Here is a 24,678-nt window from a genome sequence, read left to right as displayed (position 1 = left end):
ACAGTTCATAGATGCCTGTAGATTATCACCTTATTAAAATCTTATTAGGAGGACAACCTGAATAAGTGTAGGTAGTAGAAAAGTGTACACTATTTCACAACATAGGAACAGTTGTTGATGGCACAGATGCTGTTGGTAGGACAAAATTAAAAGAACTTTATCTTCAACAGTGAGAGTATTTAATATTTTCACTTGATTAGCAACACCATCATCCTCCTCAAGCAGTCCCTCAGGGGTGAGGGGTAACTTGCTCACACTCTGATTTGTAGGGTCTGAAACAGCTGATAAGATGATGCATATTCTGCAGATAACACCACTGATGGGGCAAGTGGGCAGGTCATATGCAAGGTGGCTTGCTTTCTCCCAATTCTGCTGAGATTGTCTGCCATCTCTCCTCCCCCATTCTGATCATATTCCCAAGGGTTTGGTGAGGATGCCTCATTCATTTCCAAGCAGGTTTTGAGAAAAATGCTTGAAATGTTTTCTCTGTTGTGGATGGAGGGTTATGGGCATTGTGCAGGGAGGTGGGACTAGAAAGGGGTGTTTGGTTCGGTGCGGACTAGAAGGGCCTAATGGCCTGTTTCCGTGCTGTAATTATGTTATGTTATGTAATCTCATTTCAACAAAGCTTCCACTAAAATGAAGGTGCAAGAGACAGCCAAAATTCTGAGCAAAATCTAAAATGCTGGAGCAACTCCATGGAGTAAAATTGAAGCAAGGTTTCAACTTGGGGCATTAGCTGTCCATTCTCATCAATGGACGCTGCTTGATCCACTAAATTCCTCCAGTATTGGTTTGTGCCTCATTTCACTAACGTGGCTTGCCTATTGGATGGAGTTCCAGCATTGTAGATGATGGTCTGAAAAATCATGCTTGACGAGATATATCAGTGTTGCCTCTTTGATGTGTCAGTTGTAAATATTGTGAATAGTTACCTCTTAAGCTTAAGAGGATGGCAATCAATTTGACTACCAATTCAGTACCTGGCATCCAGTCTTGATCTTCAACCATCTTTTCTCAGGGAGGAAAAGGCTCTATTGGCGCATTGAACACCATAGTTAATTATATTACTGATGTTTTACCTCACTGAGAGACCATCTCTGAGTCATAAAAACTGACCCAGAAAACTTTCCAGAGTCTCGACCTTAAATGTCAATGACCAATGCCATGCAGTGAAAGCAGGTTGGTAGAGGATCTGTTTTTGTAGATGGTTAGTGTAAAGCCAAATCATCACTGGGAAACAATGATCAAATCCTCTGCTCTGTACCCAACTTTTTGATAATTGAACAGACATTCCATAAAAAATATAAATATTAAATATTTTAATGGAGGTTTTGTCATGTCAGCACAGATCTGAACTGCATAGAATGTTACAGCTTAGAACAGGCCCTTCAGACAATGATATTGTGCTGACCTATGTAAACCTATTCCACGATAATCTAATCCTTCCTTACCGCACACCAATAACCCTTTATTTTTGTTACATCCCTACGTCTATCTAAGAGTCTTATACCAGGCTCCACAACCACCCACGGCAGTGCATTCCAGATACCCACCACTCTCTAGGTAAAAAACATACCTCTGACCTTCCTCCACTCAGCTGAAACAGATGTCTTCTGGAATTTGGTATTGTCACCCTAGGAAAAATAATGGCCTTCATAATCTTATATACCCATTAAGTTGCTTCTCATCCTCTGTCTCTCCTAAGAGAAAAGCCTTAGCTCTGTCAACCTTGCTTCATAACAGATGTACTCCAATCCAGGCAACATACTGGCAAATCTCTTCATCCTCTCTAAACAAGACTTTGCAACTTTTGCTTTTGTATTTTACTAAAGAAAAATAAATATTTTTCCTTTCTTATCGACTTATTTCGACCATATTATACACTAGGTGATATTAAAAAAAACCTCAGAATTACTCCTTTTTACATTTACTTAATGATAACTAGAAAAGTTAATTACATCACAGGATTCACAAAAGTTTTATTTTTCAACAAAAAAAAAACATTCCCTTGACCTAGCATTTTCTGAATAGGAATAGCATGGAAAACTGCCTATTTTTAACCTAATATTTAAAGAAAGTCAATCTTTTTTGTTGATTGTAGCCTCATTTTTATCTGAGATTGTTAAAATGCAGTGGATTAATACAAACCTATCTTTATTTGAAGCTCAAAACAATCTTTTCTCTCCCCATCTCCTAAACCAGGGGCAGGCAACTTTTTGCCATGTGTGGGCCGGATGGTGTGTCAGTGGTTGAACGGCGGGCCGTACTGATGCTACCATAAATAAAATAAATACTGAAACACAGAACATTATGTAATTTAAGCTTTCAATTGTCTCTACTTGAAGTACGTAATGTACAATGTATGAACAGAACAGAAAATAATTTATCAAAACACTGTCCACAGAAAAAGTTCAAGCAACAAGATGAACTGTATTCCTTCCAAAAAAGACTACTATGATGCATTTCAGGACAAGGAAGGAAGGAATCTTGAAAGCTGGAAATGAGTCACAGTAAAAACAAAATAACTAACCCCAAAACGGACAGCAGCTCAATCAGGGGGAAACTTGATTTTGTTAGTTGTTTGATATTGGGTGACATTGTTGTTGATGTCAATAGCAAGACATCATCTCAAGGATTTGTGCTATCAATCTTACCACCGGTAGAACAAAACCTCTTAACAGGAGTGATAAAATCATCCCTTGCTGGAAATAAATATTTCAGACAGGGGTTTGGAATGCTGAAAACTGTCATTTAAACTTGGTTGCTTTTAAATCTTCAAATAGCTCAGGAGTTTTAAAAATTAATCAGTAACAATTATTTTTTATGCAAAGATGCCGACATAAAGAAATTTGTCAAATACAACATCTTGAATCTTTTGCAGCAGAAGCTATTGTGCATTCCTCTCAACTTCTGCCTTTGATCCAGATTTCCCGCTTTTAATTTCTCTGCACTCTTAAGGTGTGCTTTGAACTACGAGTAGGCGAGGTAAATCGCATTTCCGAGTGAACGAAATTTGTCTTATGCTAAATGAGCCAGAGTCGGATGAAGAAGCATCACACGGTCATCAGGGTTTGCACCTTTTTGGGCGGCTCAGGGAAGCGGAGAGAGGGGGGAGTGATGAGAGGGAGTGTTCTGCTCAGAGGAATAGGGAGGGGGGGTTGTCTTGGGAGTGGGGAGAGTGGGGAAAGGGGGCAGCTCAGGGGAGAGAGAGTGGCTTAGGGGACAGGGGGACCAGGTGGCAACGGCTCAGGGGAGGAGAGAGACACTTTAGGGTTGCTCCGAAAGATTCTCTCTGTTGGTCACCCAGGTCCATATTCACTGGTGGATGAGAAGCCTGGGACCAAGAGCCGGACAACTGGCCATTGATGCACAGCTTGTCTGAGGCCCATCTTGAGGACCAGGGTGATTAATTTTTCTAGGGGCAGAAAGTGATGTGGTTGATGATTGATTCTTGGTTATAATGATGTGGAAGAGACTTCAGTGAACACAGTCATTTTGCTGCCCAGTTATGTCCCCAAAGGAACAGGCGGCATTTATATAGCCTCAAAGTATTTCCTTTGCTGAGGTAGGTTTAATCCATATGCATAGTCCCTGGGGCCACTGATGACAAAGGATGATAGTTCAGTTCGGCAAAGAAGTTTTCTTTTTAAATTTGGTGTGATCATATTTCTAACTAAACAGTGGCAACTCTGGAGAGGGCACAAAATCTGAAGAGGCTGCGCAAAATCATTGAGGACCCCTTCCACCCTGCATGCAGCATCTTTCAGCTGCTCCCATTGGGAAAGAGATTCAGGAGTATCAGAGCCAGCCCACCAGGCTGAGGAGCAGCTTCTTCCCACGGGCAGTGAGAATGGTGAATGACCAAAGGAACTGCTCACACTAGCCATCTGAGACTCTCATATGTACAAAACAGTATTTATTTATTTGTACGGATGAAATACTTGTCCTTCATATGTATTGTTGGCCTATATGTGTTGTGGTAAGCCACTATATATATGTTTGGATGTGCTTGGACACGCCCTTTGCTGTCTGTCCCTGAGACTCCTCCCACTGACCCCTGAATAAAGACGACTATGCCGCAGCCCCCTCCTCAATCCAGGGCAGATGACCAGCATGGACGGACATCCATTCTGTTGTGAATAAAAGCCTATTAGTTTCTCTACAACTTCTAGTCTTTGAAGTTATTAATAGTGTATCATGTGTTGTGTCTGATGTTTTGCACCAAGGACTGGAGAACACTATTCCTTTGGATTATACTTGTACAATCAGATGACAATAAATTTGACCAATGGCTGTAACATAGGCAGATTAAAGGCAATGCTTTTCCTCCATCTTATATTGGGCATTGACTGAGCAATGTAAGAGGTGGAAGATGAAGTAACAGGAAACTGGAAGCTCAGGGTCCCTCTGTTTCACCCTGTACTTATGCCACAGATCTTATTACTTTCTATTTTGACCTGATATATTCTCCATTTGTCCATTCCCTTTACCATGGATACCCTGACTGCATCTGATGTGCTCCAGCACTTTGATAGTTTCCAGATTCCTTGTCCTTACTGATACATCTTCATGATGGGCAGTGAATCCCTCCACACCTACATTCCACACAGAACGGAGGCCAATCTCGACCCTTGCATCACCATTCTCCTTCACTTGGCTGAACACAGACCTACAGATAAATTGGATCTGTTCAAAGGCATTATTGTGGAAATTAGTATTGACCCAAGCTATTCAAAGTTCAGATATATTGCCAGAGTACATAGATGATGTCACATACAACCCTAGATTCTCTTTCATGCGGGCCCAGCATTCATGCTGATTATATGGAACAGTCCTATTAAGCTTCTATTTGTGTCCTGTCCCTCACCTTTAATTCTGTTGCATTTATGATTATAGTGTTGTTGTTTCCTGTACAGAATTTGAAAAGGTAATTGTGCTGCCAGTTCTCATTCTGCTCTCATGTTTGTGTCTTATTCTACCCTTTCTTGACATTGCGAGCTACCGTGATACATTTAAAACCAACTGACTCCCACAGCTTTCTCAAATACACCTCCCACTCTGCATCCTGAAAGTTCAATGTAACATCCTCTGTCGATTCATCTCTATTAGTTCTCAATGATGTCTCCACTGTCCTCACCTCCACTCTTCCCAATCTGATTAAGGAAAGGGTTCCCTGTCCTCACTCCACCTACCAGTCTCCATAATTTCCTCTATCAACACCAGGTACCATTCAGCATCCTGAACGAACTGTTGCTTCTCTTCTCCCTCCCCCCCCACCCCAGCTCCTACACCTTACAGCTTCATCAAACCACGCTGCATTCTCACAGCACCTTCCCGTGCAATCACTGAAGATGAAACAACTGGTCTTATTTCTTACACTATCCAGGCACCTAGCAGTCTTTATAGGTGCAGTAGTGATTTCAAGATTCCTTTACAGTGTAATATCACATGGAATTTGGTTTTGTAAGGCAAACAAATTCGCCATGGGCAGAAATTGAGTCCTGAAGCGTCTCTTACAGTCAGAGAAAGAGAAGCAAAGGAGAGTCTCTCAGAGTCTCATGGATTCACCTCCAGTGCTCCCGCAGCCTCACAGAGTCTAGTCCAAGCCATCAACAGGCTCCCCAGATCCGAACCTCCATCATGATCAGGAAAGCATCAGTGCCCTCGACACCATCTCCTTTCAGCCATTCTTGAGCCAGTCTCCAGTAGTCCGCTGCCATGGTGCGAATCCCTCGACCGCAGTCGCCAGCGTCCTACAGCCTGAGCAGGTTCCCCATCTCGAGTCGCCAACAGCCCACCACCCGTACACTCTTTCATGCGTATGATAGAATTTTAGTTCTGTATTAAACCGTGAATGAAGCATCACATTTCTGAACATCAAATACATGACACATTTGGCGATGAGGATCAAAACCTTATACAAGACATCATGAAATATCAATTGAGGAAGGTTGTTTATTGTGGGGAACCAGAACGATCATCCCTACAAAATGGCAACCAGCTATATTACCAGAACTCCACATCAACCACCCAGGGATGGTTCTGATGAAGGTGTTGGTACACATGCACATCTGGTGGCCCTCAGTAGGCCTGGACATTGAACAAACTGTAAGAAGATGTGGCATTTGTCAAGATGTGCAACCCAAAGCCCCTCAAGCAGAAGCGAATCCATGGAAATGGCCATCACAATCCTGGCGCAGGATCTACATTGATTTCGCTGGTCCATTCATGGGGGAAAGCTTCCTCATTGTGGTCAGTGCACACTCTAAATGGCCAGTGGTAGTACACATGAGGAAAACAACAGATCAGTCTATTGAAAAACTGCAAAGTATATTTGCATTGCATGGATGGCCGATTGAACTGGTTTCCAAAAATGGACCACAGTTCGTGTTGGAGGCTTTTAACTGTATTCGGCACATCTTCCACCCAAGCACAAATGAGAAAACAGAAAGTTTTGTACAAGAAGGCCATGAAAATGAAGAAAACACAAATGCATCATGGAGTCATAAAACTGTAAATTTCCTCTTAGGCTGTAGAACTATGCCTCTGTGGTGCAATGTTAGCCAGAATCAGACACATACACAAGGTAAAGACTGTACAACAGGCTTTAATCCACAAAGACTTCCACAGAGCTAGGCTGGCTGTAGCTGCAGCAACTCTGAGTGAGGCCTCGGGAGGCCGGCGAAAGCTTAGATCCTGGAGGGTGATTGACACCCGGCCGGGTAGGGCTTGATCCATTCAGGCTGACTGATTGACAGCTGGCCAGGTGTTGTCCTGTCCCCTTACAGTCCTACAGGTACAGAGATTGCCCCCTGCAGTAGGCCGGTGGTGTATCACCACAGCCTCACTCTACCACCAAACGAATACCAGCTGAATTGATGTTTGGATGTAACTTAAGAATAGTGCTTTCCACAGTACATCTGAACATCGGCCTTCAAATAGAACAATCTACGTCTCCCTATAAGTCTACCAGATATCTAGAAGTGTGAGAACCAGTGCTGGTACGAGACTACCGGGATAATAAGCGTCCATGGGTGAGAGGAGTTATCCTTAAAAACTAAGTCCTTCTTCTTATTCTGTACAGGTGGGAACTAAAATATGGAAATGACACATTGATCAATGGATGATGATCCTGATGAAATACGAAATGAAATTCTGTGGGCCTATGCTACTCCAGATGAAACACCAGGGGCCTATCCTACTGTGAACATTCCGGAATTACCATCGAGGAATGAAGCTTTGGCTCAACCAAACAGTCCCATAACTTAATAAAGCAACCCGGCTCAACAACACAGTTGTCTGGATGTGGTTCGTCAAAGACAAACTTCACAGTCCTCCAACCCAACTTCCACCCCCAAGAGCCAAAAGTCTGGAGAAGTCTCAAAGTACCTCGACGAATTCTAACTCTCTGAGACGATCAAAGAGGGAAAATCGTCCATCCGAGCGACTGAAGGACTATGTTCAATTTACGTATTTTATAGTTTTTCATCATCCTCACTATTAGTCCAGGGGCACCACGTAGTTATTGTGGTTTACAAATAGTGCTGCCGTATGTTATTTTCACGAAGCGTTTATTTTGGGAAGTGGGGGGGGGGGGGGAGAGTGTTATGTATATACGCACACTAGGTGTGATGACGTTGTCACTCATATATACTGTGTACGGGGGGGGGGGGAGTGTCTATTTTAGTTCTGTATTAAACAAAGAATGAAGCATTACATCTCATGAAGCATGTGCTTTCTGAACATCAAATGCATGACACAATTCAGCCGCAGAACTCTTCACTGGTCTGCCACCATGGTCACCATCTCATAGGTGCAGGCCTGTGCAAAGCTGGTAATAGGCCCAGGCACCATTTCAAACTGCTCATTAGTAATCAGTGCTAAATACATATGATGTATGTATGGGTATATGCATGTAGTGTACATGATGTACTTACAATTAACAGAACAGAATTAAAGAACTAGAATGATTTATAAAAAAGGTAATGGCAAACAATTTTATTCAAAATGTATATATATAAAGAAAGTTCTTGGTGCCTGCCACATTGACCATCGCCAGTGGGCTGATATCGCCTCAAACCGTGCATCTTGGCGCCTCACAGTTCGGCGGGCAGCAACCTCCTTTGAAGAAGACTGCAGAGCCCACCTCACTGTCAAAAGACAAAGGAGGAAAAACCCAACACCCAACCCCTACCAACCAATTTTTCCTTCCAACCGCTGCAACCGTGTCTGCCTGTCCCGCATCGGACTTGTCTGTCACCAACGAGCCTGCAGCTGACGTGGACATTTACCCCTCCATAAATCTTCGTCCGCGAAGCCAAGCCAAAGAAGAATAGGACAATAAAGAAGAGTACTGTAATAAAAAACAGTAAATACAATTAAAACATTCTGTGTTCAGAATTTTAGATCTGAAATGTTCTTCATATTCAGAAATGCTTTTCATGCTTTTGTTTGGGCAAATTCATTAATTACAAAATAAAAATCAAGCAATTTTCCCTTGTCACTGTTGATATTCATAATTGCTAATCCCTTCAAAAGTTCTTGCACCATTGTGGACTGAAAGTATGATTTAATTCATTTTAGGACACTAAAGCTCCTCTCATTAGAGGTCACTGTCACTGGCAATATCAGAAAAATGCGCAACGTGATGAGGAAATTTGGGAAAACGTTGCCCAATTTCATTCAATATTTAACCAAAATTTTCTTCGGTAACACAGCATCGAGTTTGAAATTCACATTATTTTTGTTTAAGAAGAAGCATTTCACTCTGAATGTTACTTGAAATATGATTTGGGTATCGCAGCTGAAACTGATTAGCTTTTTGTAGCAACTCATTCTCATCTAACTGCTTTAAAGTGCCACAAAAGCTCCAAAAGTCCACAAATAACCCTGACTGCAGAGAAGTGTCGTGAAAGGCTATTGATGATAAAGTCAATTAGGTTGAGGAACACATTCATCCTGAAGTAATGTTCGGTATCCTTTTAAGTTGGGCCCTCATGCGAGTAGCAAAACTACCTGACACACCAATTTTGATTGACTTATGGCATGCTTCTTTTTTTAAATTTTTAAAATTTTTCACACTATGAACAATATTAACCAAAATACACACAAACATTTCCCTCCTGAATATACACAGTGTCATTTTCTCCCCTTTCCCCCCTCCCTTCCCTCCCTCCTTCCCATCCCCCTCAAAACCCATTAAATGTTCAACATATACAATACAGTAAATCCATTAAACAATCGCATCACACAATGAAAATAAACAAGAAAATTGTGTCATCTACTTTTACACACTGGGTCAGTTCATTTCGTCTCCTTCTCATTCTGTAATTTTAGGTGGTGGAGGTCCGTGGTAGGACTTCTCTGTTGTGTTCCATGTACAGTTCCCAAATTTGTTCGAATAATGTGACTTTATTTTTTAAATTATATGTTATTTTTTCATACTTAACAGAACCAGAATTATCAATAAAAGAATTACATAACAAATTGAAGGAATATAGAGAAATATCGGGGTACAAGATCAACGCAAATAAAAGTGAAGCGATGCCAATGAATAATGTGGATTTCACAAAGTTTAAAAAAGAATCACCATTTAAATGGCAAACACAAGCAATCCAATACCTAGGTATTAGACTAGATAATAATCTAGGCCATCTATACAAATTAAATCATCTGCCATTAATGAAGAAATTACAAGATGCCTTGGAACATTGGAAAGATTTACCACTAACACTAGGAAAGGTAAATTGCATTAAAATGAATATCTTCCCAAGGATACAATACCTATTTCAATCGTTACCAATTCCCTTAACAGAAATTCTTCAATGAGCTAAAGAAAATAATAAGGAAATTCTAATGGAAAGGGGGGGGGGAACCGAGGATAGCGCTAGATAAATTAACAGAATGATACAAACAAGGGGTTTGCAGCTACCAGACTTTAAGAATTATTATAGAGCAGCACAATTAAGATAGCTATCAGATTTTTATCAAACAAGGGAAAAACCAGATTGTACCAGGTTAGAGCTAGATAAAATAGGGGAGAAGGTACAAGAACATATACTTTATAAATGGGATGAAAAACTGGTGCAATATAGAAGTTCACCAGTACTGCACCATTTGCTCAACATTTGGAAGAAGATTCACGTAGAAAGGAAAAAAAACAAATTACCAACTACCAAAATTAATGTTGACGCAAAATCAACTAATCCCTTTCACAATAGATAACCTTTAGAGAGTGGGGGAGAAAAGGAATAAAAAAAAATAGAAAATTGTCTTTTGGGAAATAATTTATAATAATTTGAACAAATGAAATGCAAATACGGAATAACTCACAGTACATGTTAGACGTTTGCATACCACCAACTGAAAACCTACTTAAAAGACAAATTGGGAAGCAGACTGAGATTACCAGAAGGAAGCAGCTTTGAATATGTGATTACAGACACAATGATAATTAAAAGATTTATAACAAACATGTACATCAAGCTGCAAGAGAAAGAAAATGATGAAATAAGCTATAAACCCAAAAAAAGTGGGAACAAGATATAAAAAGATAAAAAATGAAATATGGGAAAAGCTGTGCTCCGGATCTATGAGAAATATAATAAACACAAGGTTACGCATGATACAATATAATTGGTTACTCAGGCTATATATCACGCCCCAAAAGTTAAATAAATGGGACCCAACAGTATCAGACAGATGTTTTCGCTGTAAGAAGGAAATGGGAACAACAGTACATGCAATTTGGGCATGTGAGAAAGTGGAAAAGTTTTGGGAAGATCTAAATCAGGTATTAAATAAAATCACAAAAAGCAACATACCAAAAAATCCAGAGATCTTTCTTCTAAGTAATATAAGAAGTAAAGAATTAGGCCTCGAACTGGATGAAGCACAAAAAAGATTTATGATGATAGTCTTAGCTGTCGCAAAAAAATGTATAATGTCAACCTGGATATCAGAAGAGAGCCTGAGAGTACAGCAATGGTATATAGAAATGAATAAATGTATTTCATGGCATGCTTCTTGAAGTACATCAGTTTCAGGATATCTGCCCATAGTTGATAAGTGTTGTCCCATGACCTCATGCATCATTGTGAGAACTTTAATCCAAATGGCTGACATCAGTACACATTCTCACATGCCCAAGAATTTTTTTAATACAATGAAGATCAGACTTACATTCTGGCGACAAATTAGTAACCTCACTCAGCTCTGCCACTACATTTCTAACACTATCCAAATTCCATCCAATTGGTCAATTCTCACTGACCACCTTGTCTTTGACATTTTTAAGCAGTGAGATCGTAAGATGTTCTTTCAGAATCTCCCACTGCTGGGGATTTGAACTGAAGACATTGAACATTTTGCAAATGATTCCAAAGAACATTTTAGCTTCACTGCAGGCTTCAGCACAATCCGTACCAGCGAGATTCAGAGTAGGATTTGCACAAATGGAGAAAATGCAGTTCTCATTCTTCTCCTTTAAGGTAGCTCACGCACCACTGCACTTTCCTGCCATATTGGAGCTAATGTCATACGCTTAACCCACACCGTCTTCAAAGTTCAGATTGAGACTTACTAACATCTCAGATTTTCTCTGCAATTTATTCACCCATCTTTATGGAAAATTCATGAAATGCGAGAAAGCATTCTTCAATTGAAAAACTGGTATGGTATCTTCCCTCTTCACATCTCTGATGATGAATGATGATGCTGTTCTTTTTTGAGAACTATAAGATGTTCCATCAACAGCGATTGCAAAACACTTTGCAGCTTTTATTTCTTCAATAATGCTCTTTTGCACAAATGATTCACAAATTTCAATGAACTCAGCTGGTATTTTATTTGATAGGTAGGGTACTTGGAGCCATGTCTCATTCTCCTGTGTATTCCATACACGTGTTACATGTTTGGCTAATACTGAATCACATTTGCTCAGAAGCTCAACAATACCCAAACAATTTCCATTATGGTTATTGCCAATTTGTTCATAAGAACAACGGAGAGCAAGTCCCCTCTCTCTACAAAAATAGGATGGTATCAAGAATGCGATGAAGAATTTACTTCCATTTATCGCTTTCAGCCTTAAACTGGTCACCAATATAATTGTCAATTGAAGTTGAACCACTGCTCATTGCTGCCTTACCTGCTTCTTTCCAAGCAATATAGTTTGCTTTGTGTAAGTTAGAATTTTCATGACTTGGAATGAGATCCTTTAATTAATTTTCTCCACCCTTTCTCATTACTCCATCCTGGATGACTGGTTAATGCACCCACATGAGAAGAGACATCCTCCATGGTAAACAAAAAAACAAGGTGTACAATACAGTGATTGCTTCACTTGACTCCAACACAGCCAGTCTTGTTTATATTTCTCTCAATGATTTGCATTTATTTATCTATATTTTATCTGAATTAATATTTTATCAATCTTCTTTTAATATTAATATTTTGTGCTAAAGGATCCCCCTTGACTCTCTTTACAATATCAATATTTTTTACCAAAGTAAAGTGTCCCTCCTTTGTTTCTACCAGGTGAGTAGACCCCCTCAAAATTGTAGGCTTATGCCAACTGACCCACCTGCCCCCTCCCCTCTGTTCTGGGCTACAGTAAGTTGTCTCCTCTGCTGATCCTCAAATGGGGTGGGATGTTCTCCCCATTTTCTAGTGCCCTCCACCAGTCCTCTGCTTTAGTATATTGCATTCCTTGGCTCAATGTGGTCTCCTCTATAATGGACAAACCAAATGCAGATGGGATGACCACTTTGCAGACTAATTCCATGCAGTCCATAATGGTGACATTGAGCTTCCAGTCTCATGTCAAAATTCCTATCCCATTCCCATACTGATCTCAGTCTTCGTGCCCCTACTTTGTAAACTCAAGGAAGAGCACGTCATCTCCTTATCGAAAATGACCATTTTCTGGTCATCCTTTTTTTCCCCGTCTATCAGCAGCCTTTCTATTTCAATGTCTTTCCTTTTTCTTCTCTGTCTTCAAATGCAGTTTTTCTGCTCATTGTTACCTTGACAACATCGGTCTGAATCATTAACCCAGATGTTCCCTGTTCTCTTCACTCTTCCCATCACTGAAAATTAAATTATGCTTGTCTTCTTACTTTTCTAATTCTGATGAAGGGTCTTGACCCAACCAGCTCAACAGTTCATCTGTCCACTGAAGTGGCTTGACCTGCTGTGCACATCCAGCATTTTCAGAATTGTTTCATTATCAGAAAATATTTCATTATGCTAAATGCATACAGCATGATTTTTCCATAGTTTCATTCCATTAATTCCTCAAAATGATAAGCTTAGATTTGGCCAAATAAATAATTACTTCAATCAAAATTATATGTTTCTGTGATTATTTAAAACAAAAGCCAACTCGTCTTTTCTGCGAAGCAATATATCACACACTCAGGATTTGGCAATTCTACTCGGTTGTCAACTGAAACTATGTTTATCTGCTTTAAATTCTTGCTACCCTGATGTGACACACAATCAATCAAAATCAGTCCTGAAGTTTTCAATTAACATTGAGCACATCCATTTGGCTGGTGATCCCTGACACCCATTGCTGTACTCATTTTTAAATAAATATTTCCAAGTCCTGTCTGAGATAGTTTATCTCTTATTATTCTGTACTTGTTCTGTGTTTCTCCATGAGAAGGAAAGAAACATTTCTATATTTCTCCTATTATATTAATCATTTTAAACATCTCAAGTAGATTGCTCTGCAACGTTATTCTCTGAAGGGAAGGGAAGTTACAAACATGCAATCAGTCCTTATAATTGTTTAAGCTCTGGTATTATGCTGGTCAATTTGTATTGCATCTGCTACATGACATATATATTGCTCAAAATGAATACAGTGTTTGATGGAGGATCTGGCCAAGATAAAGATCCTTACTGTTCAAATCTCCCAATGCACAGAATTACGAGTTGGCACGCTGTGATTAGACAAACACTACTCGTGTTTGATAAGCAGTAAACCTGTAGCACAGGATATCATAATGCAAAACTGAGACTGGTTCATATAATAATATAGATCATGGTCTTTTTTTCACAATCACAATATTTCTAACTGCCTATTGTGGGTATCAATAGAGCTGAATTCTGCCCCCCTCCCCCCCACAATTTTTCCAATGTAGCGCTTTCACTTTCAATTAAGTTAATAGATAATCTCATTGTTAAACATTCTATGAGAATTTGGGCACGGCTTAGAAAACATTCTGTATTTCATAAGTTCTCCCTTTTAAACTCAATCATATTTAATCACCTTTTTCAACCTTCTTTGCATTTCTTTTCAGAAATAGTACAGAGAGGGTATTCAAAGTTTTAAAGATCTTTTCATTGATGGATACTTTGCATCATTTGAACAACTTTCTGCTAAATTTAACCTGCACGACCCTCTATTTTTTAGATATTTGCAAATGTGGCATTTTTTGAATCACAATTTACAATTATCCAAGTGAGTCCGAATTAAATTTTATAGATGATTTTTTTTTTATTTTAATGACTTCTCACAAAGGTTTAATATTTATTATTTATGAGAAATTGCTATGTTTAAAAAAAATTTCACTAGTTAAAATTAAAAAATGCTTGGGAGCATGATTTAAATTTGACTATATCAGATGTGGATTGGGACACAATTCTTAAATTGGTTAATAGCTCTTCGTTATGTGCCCATCATTGTTTATTACAATTTAAGGTGGTGCATAGAGAATATACGTCTAAGGTTAAAATGTCTCACTTTTACTCTGATATGAGTTCCTGTTGTGACAGGTGTAAGAGCAGAGAAACATCATTAATTTATCCTAGTCTAGAAAATTACTGGAGAGAGGTTTTTTGCACTTTGTTTGCAATTTTTAATGTAGATTTGGTACAAAATCATTTGGTGGCCCTCTTTGGTACAATGGGAGGGAATGATTCTTCTTTGTCTCTGGTTCAGAGCCGTGCTATCTCTTCTTGTGAGATGTGCAATTTTGCTGAAATGGAAGGATACTGCCCCGCCTACTCATGATCAATGGTTGCGTGACATCATGTCCTGTTTGAACATGGAAAAGACTCATTATTCAATTAATAATTCAGATGTAAGATTTCAGACACTGTGGAGGTCACTTTCTGATTTTTTACTTTTACTTCAGTATAATTGAATTGTCTGACTTGTGTCTTTTCCATGTGCTTTGTCATAGATTTATTTTCTTTTCCTTCATTTTCCTTCTAATGCTAATCATATGCATCATCTGGCAACACTATGAGGGAGGGGTACTGAGTTTTCTCTCTTTTTGTTTTGTCTCTTCTCTTTAAATACACTTTTTCTTTTTTTTCCCCTTTTTTTATTATTGGTTTCTTTTTTATCTGCATTACAAATTATGGATGTGTTTTACAATTTACGTTTGTTTTTTATATACTGGTTGTTTTATTAATTATGTGAAACTATTCATAAATTCTTATTGTATTTTATTATTATAAGCTCTTTATTAAAATAACATAACATAACATAACATAACATAACAATTACAGCGCGGAAACGGGCCATTAGGCCCTTCTAGTCCGCACTGAACCAAACACCCCTTTCTAGTCCCACCTCCCTGCACAATGCCCATAACCCTCCATTTTCTTCTCATCCATATACCTGTCCAACCTTTTCTTAAATAATACAATTGACTCCGCCGCCACTATTTCTCCCGGAAGATCATTCCACACAGCTACCACTCTCTGAGTAAAGAAGTTCCCCTCATGTTACCTCTAAACCTCTGCCCCTTAATTCTTAACTCATGACCTCTTGTTTTAATCTTTCCTCCTCTTAACGTAAATAGTCTATCCACATCCACTCTGTCTATCCCTTTCATAATCTTAAATACTTCTATCAAATCCCCTCTCAACCTTCTACGCTCCAAAGAATAAAGACCTAATCTGCCCAATCTCTCCCTATACTCTAGATGCTTAAACCCAGGTAACATTCTGGTAAACCTTCTCTGCACTCTCTCCACTCTGTTTATATCCTTCCTATAATTAGGCGACCAGAACTGCACACAGAACTCCAAATTAGGCCGCACCAACGTCTTATACAATCTCAACATCACCTCCCAACTCCTATATTCCATGCAATGATTGATAAAGGCCAGCATACTAAAAGCCTTCTTCACCACCCTATTCACGTGAGTTTCTACCTTCAGGGAACGATGTACCGTTACTCCTAAATCTTTCTGCTCTTCTGTATTCCTCAATGCTCTCCCATTTACCACGTATGTCCTATTCTGATTCTTCTTACCAAAATGAAGCACCTCACACTTATCAGCATTAAATTCCATCTGCCTTTTTTCAGCCCACTTTTCTAAGCAGCCCAAATCCCTCTGCAATCCTTGAAAACCTTCTTCATTATCCACTATTCCACCTATCTTAGTATCGTCTGCATATTTACTAATCCAATTCACCACCCCATCATCTAGATCATTAATGTATATAACGAACAACAATGGGCCCAATACAGATCCTTGAGGCACACCACTGGTCACCGGCCTCCAACCTGACAGACAATTATTCACTACCACTCTCTGGCCTCTCCCTTTCAGCCAATGTTCAATCCATTTGACTATCTTAAAATTTATACCTAAAGACTGCACCTTCCTAACTAACCTACCATGTGGTACCTTATCGAAGGCCTTACTGAAGTCCATATAGACAACATCCACTGCGCTACCCTCATCCACATTCCTAGTCACCTCTTCAAAAAATTCAATCAGATTGGTCAAACATGACCTTCCTCCCACAAATCCATGTTGAGTGCTCCTGATCAGACCCTGTCTATCCAGATGTTTATAAGTACTATCTCTAAGAATTTTCTCCATTAATTTACCTACCACAGACGTCAAACTTACAGGTCGATAGTTGCCAGGCTTCCTCCTTGAACCCTTTTTAAATAACGGAACCACATGCGCAATGCGCCAATCCTCCGGCACTATCCCCATATCTAATGACATTTGGAAAATTACCGCCAGAGCCTCTGCTATTTCCTCCCTCACTTCTCTCAATGTCCTGGGGAAGATCCCGTCTGGTTCCGGAGACTTATCCACCTTTATATTCTTCAAAAGCCTTAAAACTACACCTTTTGTAATCTCTATATTCCCCATATTTACCCAATTTGCTTTTTTTTATCTCACATCTCCCAATATCCTTCTCCTTAGTGAATACCAAAGAAAAAAAACTGTTCAATATCTCCCCCATTTCTCTAGGCTCCACACACAGTTTTCCGCTCTGATTTTCTAAGGGACCAATTTTGTCTCTAGCTTTCCTCTTACCAGCATACTAAAAGCCTTCTTGATTACCCGAATCAATAAAAATATTTTTTTTAAAAGAGAGCACAATGGAAAAGAAAGAGACAAATGTAGGCAGGCACCTAAATGAAAAGTTGGGGAGAGGAAAGGAGAAGAGAGGAGGGAAGAGAAGGCAGGAGGAGGAGCACAGGCCGTAGGTAGAAGAGAAAAGAAATAAAAGTGATAAGGGAAAGAGGGGCGAGGTCTCTGAATAAAGGAAGGTAGTGGAGAGCTGGAGGAAGGGAGCCAGAGGGACAGAGAGAGAGAGAGAGAGAGAGAGACAGACAGACAGACAGACAGACAGACAGACAGACAGACAGATATATTGTACTCTCAATAACCTCATGGCTTCCAAAGGATTTTGCAAGCAATCAAGTATTCTTGAAGTTCATTTCTTGTAGTGTAAGGAAATATAAGCCATGTGCATGTGGAAATATTCCATTAACAATAATGAGATAAATTCACAGATTATCTATTTTAGATGATGTACTAGAAGCTCCAGGTTCTCACATCTCTTGTTCAACTCATTGTCTTGCTCCAGAGCTCTTGAACCACCTTTCATCTGCTTTTATCTGCAAACCAAACACATTTAAAACCCATTCCTGATACCACTTAATAATTATTTTCTCATATAGGAATAATTTGCATTTTAACCTTCACACCCATACATTAGACAAGATCAACTTTGCCATTACATTCCCTACAATTATGTAACAGATCTTTTATCTATAAGAAAAAAAATCTAAGGATACAACATGGTTCCATTCATAAATTTATGCTCCATTCCCCAAAATAAATATTTTTCATTGAATCCAGTTTGAATTATGTTGTTGGTTGGGGTCATTTGTGCAGCTCAGATTAATAATCTCAATATACTGACCTGAAATAGTCCTATTCCTCAAAATTCCCCATTCCCACAGCAATTACATTTTAATCTGAAGAAATAGAATTTAAATCATTTTGGGTGCTCAAGAAGATGAGTCTGTTGCTTTAGAGCATGTTTGTGGACCTGTGATCCATTGTCTCTAAAGATTCATCTGTAACAAACACATGGAGATTCTGTACATCCTTGATTCAAATCAAAAGTTCATAGAATTTCTCCAAAGATAGAATACTTATTGATTTATTGCGTATTTTGTGTATTTCCTGATTATGTTGTGTAAAAATAACCAGGAACATTGTCAGGGGATAAGTAATGTGCTTCACCTTAAAATGAGGGAGAGTGCATTTGATATTGTGTTCTCTACTCTCACAATATATACAGAAGACAAATGGCTCAGGCTTTAATTAATCTACCACGGCAAGGTGAACTGTCCCCTGGCAGTTAACGTTGTACTGCGCAAAATGCACTCCAGCCTGTGAAGTTCGTACATTCTAGAACTTCTCCGTGTTAATGATATGTAGTGAGATGTTAAATGTGTTGTTTCTCGAAACAGGAGCTGAAGTGTCTGTCTTTCAGCAAGTTTACAATGACAATAAAAACAACACATCTCTATAATGGTTTTAACACTGACAGTTATCCTATTCAGCTTAAGTGCATAGAGTTGTGGTGGGAGTTATTAGTAATGGACAAAAGCTTAAAGTGGATTTTATTGACATTTTGAAGGCGGTAGTGCAAATTGAAAAGGAAGAGGTATTTAAGGAAAGAAATCCAAAGAAATGAAAGCAAGATCTCTAAAGACTAGTATTTGCATGATACAGAGTCTTGACATACCTGTATTTAAATACAGGATAAGAATTTTAAGTGTAATATCTTTTGAGAACTTGGAGTGAATACGAGCAAGTACATGGATACAAAACATTATCAAGTCTAGGACATATCCCTTAGTCAAAATCCTGCAACTCAAATTTTCTGCCAACAGTCCTAGATCACATGGCATTGAGCCGTTTAGGAAGGTAGTTTGCCATTGTCATCTCAATAACAATCTACACTGCTCATCTTTAATGATCTAAAATTACCCAAATGTTTCGATCAAACACTTTATTTTTCTGAACTACAGAAAATAATATTAGAGCAGATGGTCAAAAATGTAAACCTTGCAGAGAATATAAAGTAGGAAAGAGGGAGAAAGAGTGAAAGGAAGGGCATTCAGGAACTGAGAGCTTTGACATCACAAAGCACCCCAATGACCAAGTGATCAAGAGGCCAGAATCAGAGAAAAGCAGGTTCTGGAAGATTATATGCAATATGCAAATGTGATGGAGATACTCAGCAGGTCAGACAGCATCTGTAAATCTAGACGCTGCTTGACCTGCTGAGTTTCTCCAGCACATTTGTGTATTACACTGGACCTGACTTTCTTGTTTAACTCCTGGTTGTGGGGGGAGGGCAGGGGTTGTGGGTGTGCATGCCTGGTAAATAATGCAAAGAATAGAAAAGGTGAAACAAAGAATAAATTAAAAAAAAAGATGAGAACTTGAAAATTGTAGAGTTGTTAACTAGAATTCAGTATAGGTCACTGTTCGCATTCCAAGGAGCTACTTGGATGGCCATTAAATGTTGCCCTTGCTAGTAGTGGTCTTTTCTCTTTTTTGTATTTTCAAACTATTGGTCTTATTGCCCATTTATTGCAATATATTTAATTTAACTCCACAAATCCAATATGTTTGGCACATCGCTTGAAGTGTCAACCGACTCTTTGGCTTGGCTTCACGGACTAAGATTTATGGAGGGGGTAAATGTCCACGTCAGCTGCAGGCTCGTTTGTGGCTGACAAGTCCGATGCGGGTCAGGCAGACACGGTTGCAGCGGTTGCAGGGGAAAATTGGTGGGTTGGGGTTGGGTGTTGGGTTTTTCCTCCTTTGCCTTTTGTCAGTGAGGTGGGCTCTGCGGTCTTCTTCAAAGGAGGTTGCTGCCCGCCAAACTGTGAGGCGCCAAGATGCACGGTTTGAGGCGAGATCAGCCCACTGGCGGTGGTCAATGTGGCAGGCACCAAGAGATTTCTTGAGGCAGTCCTTGTACCTTTTCTTTGGTGCACCTCTGTCACGGTGCACAAATCGTTTCCTGCTGGTTCACTCAGTTTTTGCAGGAACTATTCTCATGCTGAACAGTACAACTTTCAAAATTCAAATGGCTGGTCTAACACAGGGGTGGGAAGATTATTCCTATACATGAAAATAGTGATTAAATGGTATTAGGAATGGCATTTAAATGTGCTTGGTTTCAGATTTCAAATTTATTGTCAGAGTACATACATGACATCACATACAACCCTGAGATTCTATTTTTTCCCTGTGGGAGCAGCAGAACGGCCGACAGTGGAAAAAATAAACAGCGAACAGCGTAAACATGTAAACAAATAAAAGAATTGTAAACAGATAATGAATGTAAACAGACTGAATGTGCTATAAAAGGTAAAGGTGAAAGAGAAAACAAAGAAAATCTATAAAGTGCAAAAGTAAGAGTCCTTAAATGAGTCTGATTGAGTTTGTCATTGAGGAATCTGATGGTGGAGGAGTAGCTGCTCTTCCTGAACATGGTGGTGGGAGTCTTGTGGCACCTATACCCAGTGATGGATTAACTACCAACTGAGCCCCTAGGCTGAGCTTTAGTAAGGCCCTCAACGGTTGATGTCATGGGGGAGGGGGGGTCATTCGCGGGCTATGCTCATCCATTCAACTGCAGCACTAGCAGTAACTACGCATTTTAATGTGGTTTCGACTCCTGTCTCAAATTTAAAGTGCAGTACTACTGGAGCGTCACTCCGGCACCTCACCGGGTTGCTCCAGCATCTTATCAGGCAGCTTTGGAGCCACTCTGGCCGAGGCCAATGCTAGACTATTTTTGGGCTGAGTGCACAGGAAGGGGGGGGGGGGCAGCGAGAGACAGCTCCATGTCGAGCCGTAACCATGCCGGAGCCTCACACAACCGCAAACTCTTCCATACCATCATCTTTCTTTTTTCTTCTTCTTTGGCTTGGCTTCTCGGACGAATATTTATGGAGGGGTAGTTGTCCACGTCAGCTGAGAGGTGCTTTTTAGCGGATATGTACACTCAAGCATTATCTTCGCACTTAATACAAAATAAAACATTCTACTTTTGAAAAAAAAGAAAATTTGCGATTCATGACAACAGCTGCAAAATATATTTAATTCCAACAATGCACAATTTATTACTGAGGAGGCCAAAACATCCTTAATGCTTCGTATTGATCTCATCAAAGGGACGGGGGGTGGGGGGAGGTTTGGAGCCGGGTCTCGGGTGTCAGGAGCTGACCGAAGCTCCCAATTCCATCTCTGAACCCTCCCCTCGGTCTCTTTGAACTGTGTGACACAATTACAAATCAATTCAGTTTTTAAATAAAATAAACATTTTATTTACAGATCTCTCCTCTCAGGTTCTCCCTCCCTCTCTGATTTACTGTTCGTAGATCGAATTCATTTTGCGCCTTATGTTCACGCGATTCACGCATGCGCAGCATGCGATCCACGCCAGCTAATAGCCCAGTCAGCAGGGACCACACACAAAGAGAAGGAAGGGCAGATCAGTGGCACCTGTTTTTGAACTGTGAGACCATAGCAGATGTGTCACAGTTCAAAAATATGTGGCGCAGGAGAGGCCTGTGAGGCTGGGCCAGGGGCATTGCCGGGCTGAAAAGCTGGGGGGGGAGGGATTTCTCTCCCTGCTCCCCCTCTAGGTACACCCTTCCCTGGCCAGTGCTGGCTGAATGCAATGTGGCTGCAGGGAATGGGGAATCTGGCTGGGTCCGGGTCTGTGTCTGAGCAGAGCTGTAGCTTGTGAATTTTCCTTCTTTTTAAAATATTTTTATTGAATTTAATATATAAAAACATACAAAATTGAATGAGATATATAACTAGTCATCTCATATAGATGTAAAGAAAATCAGAAAGAATAATATAACAACATTAGCTAGTTGCCTTCTCATATGAAAAACAGAGTAATTAACATACGTGTAGTGGAAAGTGTGCTAACCGGCTGCATCATGGCCTGGTATGGGTGCACCAATACCAGTGAGCAGAATGCCCTGTAAAAGGTATTGGACACAGCCCACCATCAAGAATATCTCCATGGACTTTTCCTTTAGAGAATGGGAGAGAAAAGGAATCAAAAGAATAGAAAATTGTTTTTTTGGGAAATAATTGATTAACATTTAAACAGTTGAAGTATAAATATGGAATAACTCATTGGTACAATGTTTGGATATCATCAACTGAAAGCTTATTTAAAGGATAAATTGGGAAACAATTAGCAGAAGGAAGCAGCTTTGAATATGTGATTACAGACACAATGATAATTAAAAGATATATAACCAACATGTATATTAAGCTGCAAGATAAGGAAAATGATGAAATAAGCTATAAACAAACAAAAGTGGGAAAAGGATTTAAACATAAAGATAAAAAATGAAGTATGGGAAAAGTTATGTTCTGGAACTGTGAAGAATACATAGAGTCTGAATACTGTATAATTGGTTACACAGGTTATATATTACTCCTCTAAAATTATAAGAATGGGATCCAACATTATCAGATAGATGTTTTCACTGTAAGAAGGAAATGGGAACAACAGTACACGCAATTTGGCCATGTAGAAAGTGAATACGTTTTGGGAAGAACTAAATCAGATATAAAATAAAATCATAAAAATTAACATACCAAAAAGTCCAGAGATCTTTCTTTTAAGTAACATAAGAAGTAAAGAATTAGGCCTCAAATTGGATAAAGCACAAAAAAGATTCATTATGATAGCCTTAGCAGTAGCAAAAAAATGTATAATGTCAACTTGGAAAATGGAAGAGAGCCTGAGAATACAGCAATGGTACATGGAAATGAATAAATGTATTCCATTAGGAAAAATAACATATAATTTAAAAAATAAAGTCACATTGCTTGAACAAATTTGGGAACCCTACATGGAACATAACAGAGAGGGCTTGCCTCGGACCTCCACCCCCTAAAATGATAAGAAGAGAAAACGACTTGATCCAGTGTGTAAAAGTAGATGATGCATTTTCCTTGTTTATTTTTCTTTGTGTGAAGACCTTGTTTTATGGTTTTATTGTGTTGTATATGTCGAATATTTATTGGTTTTGGAGCAGGGTGGGAAAGGGGAAAAAAGGGAGAAAATGCCACTGTTTATATTTAATGAGAAACATTTGTACATATTTTAGTTAATATGGTTCACAAAGTGAAAAATTTAAAAAAAATTAAAAAAAGAATCTCTAAATGGAATGCTAGCTTGGAGAGCAGCAGCAATGATCGAGGATCCTCACCATCCAGAATTTACTCTGTTCTCAGTATTGCCATCAGGAAAAAGGTTTAGGTGACACTAGACTCAGAAACAGTTGCTACCCCTTCACCTTCAGACTCCTAAATGAAGACTCAGTCGGAGTATCATTTAAGGCTCTTCCTTTGCACATTATTTATCGCTGGATTTTTTTTCTGTATTGCACAATTTGCTTACTTTTCTTTCTTTGATTATATTTCTCACTTTTGTATAGGAATTGGCTTCTTGAGAACAGTTTATGTAACTGTAGAGCTCGTCGAAAGAACCAAAGACTTGTTGATCCAAACCAAGGCTTTTATTAGCAAAAGACCGGAGCTCTTCACAGGTGGCCGACCAGTCCGGAATGATCCGACCTGGCTAGGGACACAACCCTTTAAGGCCCAAACAATAGGTGTGGCTTAGCTCTCAGCCAATCGCTGTAAGCACAGTCTAGATACAGTAACTATATACACTATGTACATTGGTGATAGATCTGTACTATCACAGTAACTGATAAGCAAAAATTCTGCCTGGCCTGCAGGAAAAAGAATCTCAGGGTTGTATGTTCTCTGATAGTAAATATGAACTTTGAACATTGCCTGGGAAGGAATGTTTCAGTTGTGATGAGAGACTGGATAAGCTCTGATTCCATGAAGCATATGAGGCTGATGGGGAAACCTGAAGAGGTGTAGAACATTATGAGAGGCAGAGAATGGTTGAACAGCAGGAAATTTTCATCCATTGATTATGTGTCTAATACCAGAAATGAACAGGTTAAAAGTGAGTTATACATGGTCTAGAGCAGATCTGAAGAAGTATTTATCACCCAGAGTTTGGTTGCAATATGGCACACATTCCATGAGGTGGTGGAGACAGGCAACATCTCAGCCACACCTGGACGAACACTTGATCAGGTCTGGTAAATTAGATTAGTTTAGAAAGTCAAGGATTGGCATAGACACAATGGGCCAAGGGTCACTTTCTGTGCTGTTTGACTCTGGCACAAGCAGCAACCTTGCATTACATTATCTCCAACAGAACAAACAATTCCTTGAAAACTTTGGAACCAATGGATCAATGTTCTTAACAATCATATCAATGGAGCCTATACGATGAGAGCAAATAACCATG

The 24,678-nt window shown here is 39.5% G+C and overlaps 1 protein-coding gene across 10 annotated transcripts in view; it reads left to right on the top strand.

The window, feature by feature from the left end:
* The window catches only part of immp2l (inner mitochondrial membrane peptidase subunit 2), a 454,378-nt gene that overhangs the window by 333,877 nt on the left and 95,823 nt on the right, over positions 1 to 24,678 (top strand). Inside the window, exon 8 of one of the 10 annotated variants that reach the window (XM_069903800.1) lies at positions 7,088 to 7,586. The exons of 6 other annotated variants lie outside the window; for them this stretch is intronic. The gene's annotated coding sequence lies outside the window, so the exon portion shown is untranslated. 3 more of the 10 variants (XM_069903804.1, XM_069903802.1, XM_069903805.1) reach the window with 3 other exon arrangements.

The sequence above is a fragment of the Narcine bancroftii genome, chromosome 11, assembly GCF_036971445.1.
Source record: "Narcine bancroftii isolate sNarBan1 chromosome 11, sNarBan1.hap1, whole genome shotgun sequence".
Lineage (NCBI taxonomy): Eukaryota > Metazoa > Chordata > Chondrichthyes > Torpediniformes > Narcinidae > Narcine > Narcine bancroftii.
Note: the sequence above shows the minus strand (reverse complement) of the source record. Positions and strands in the feature narration are given on the sequence as shown.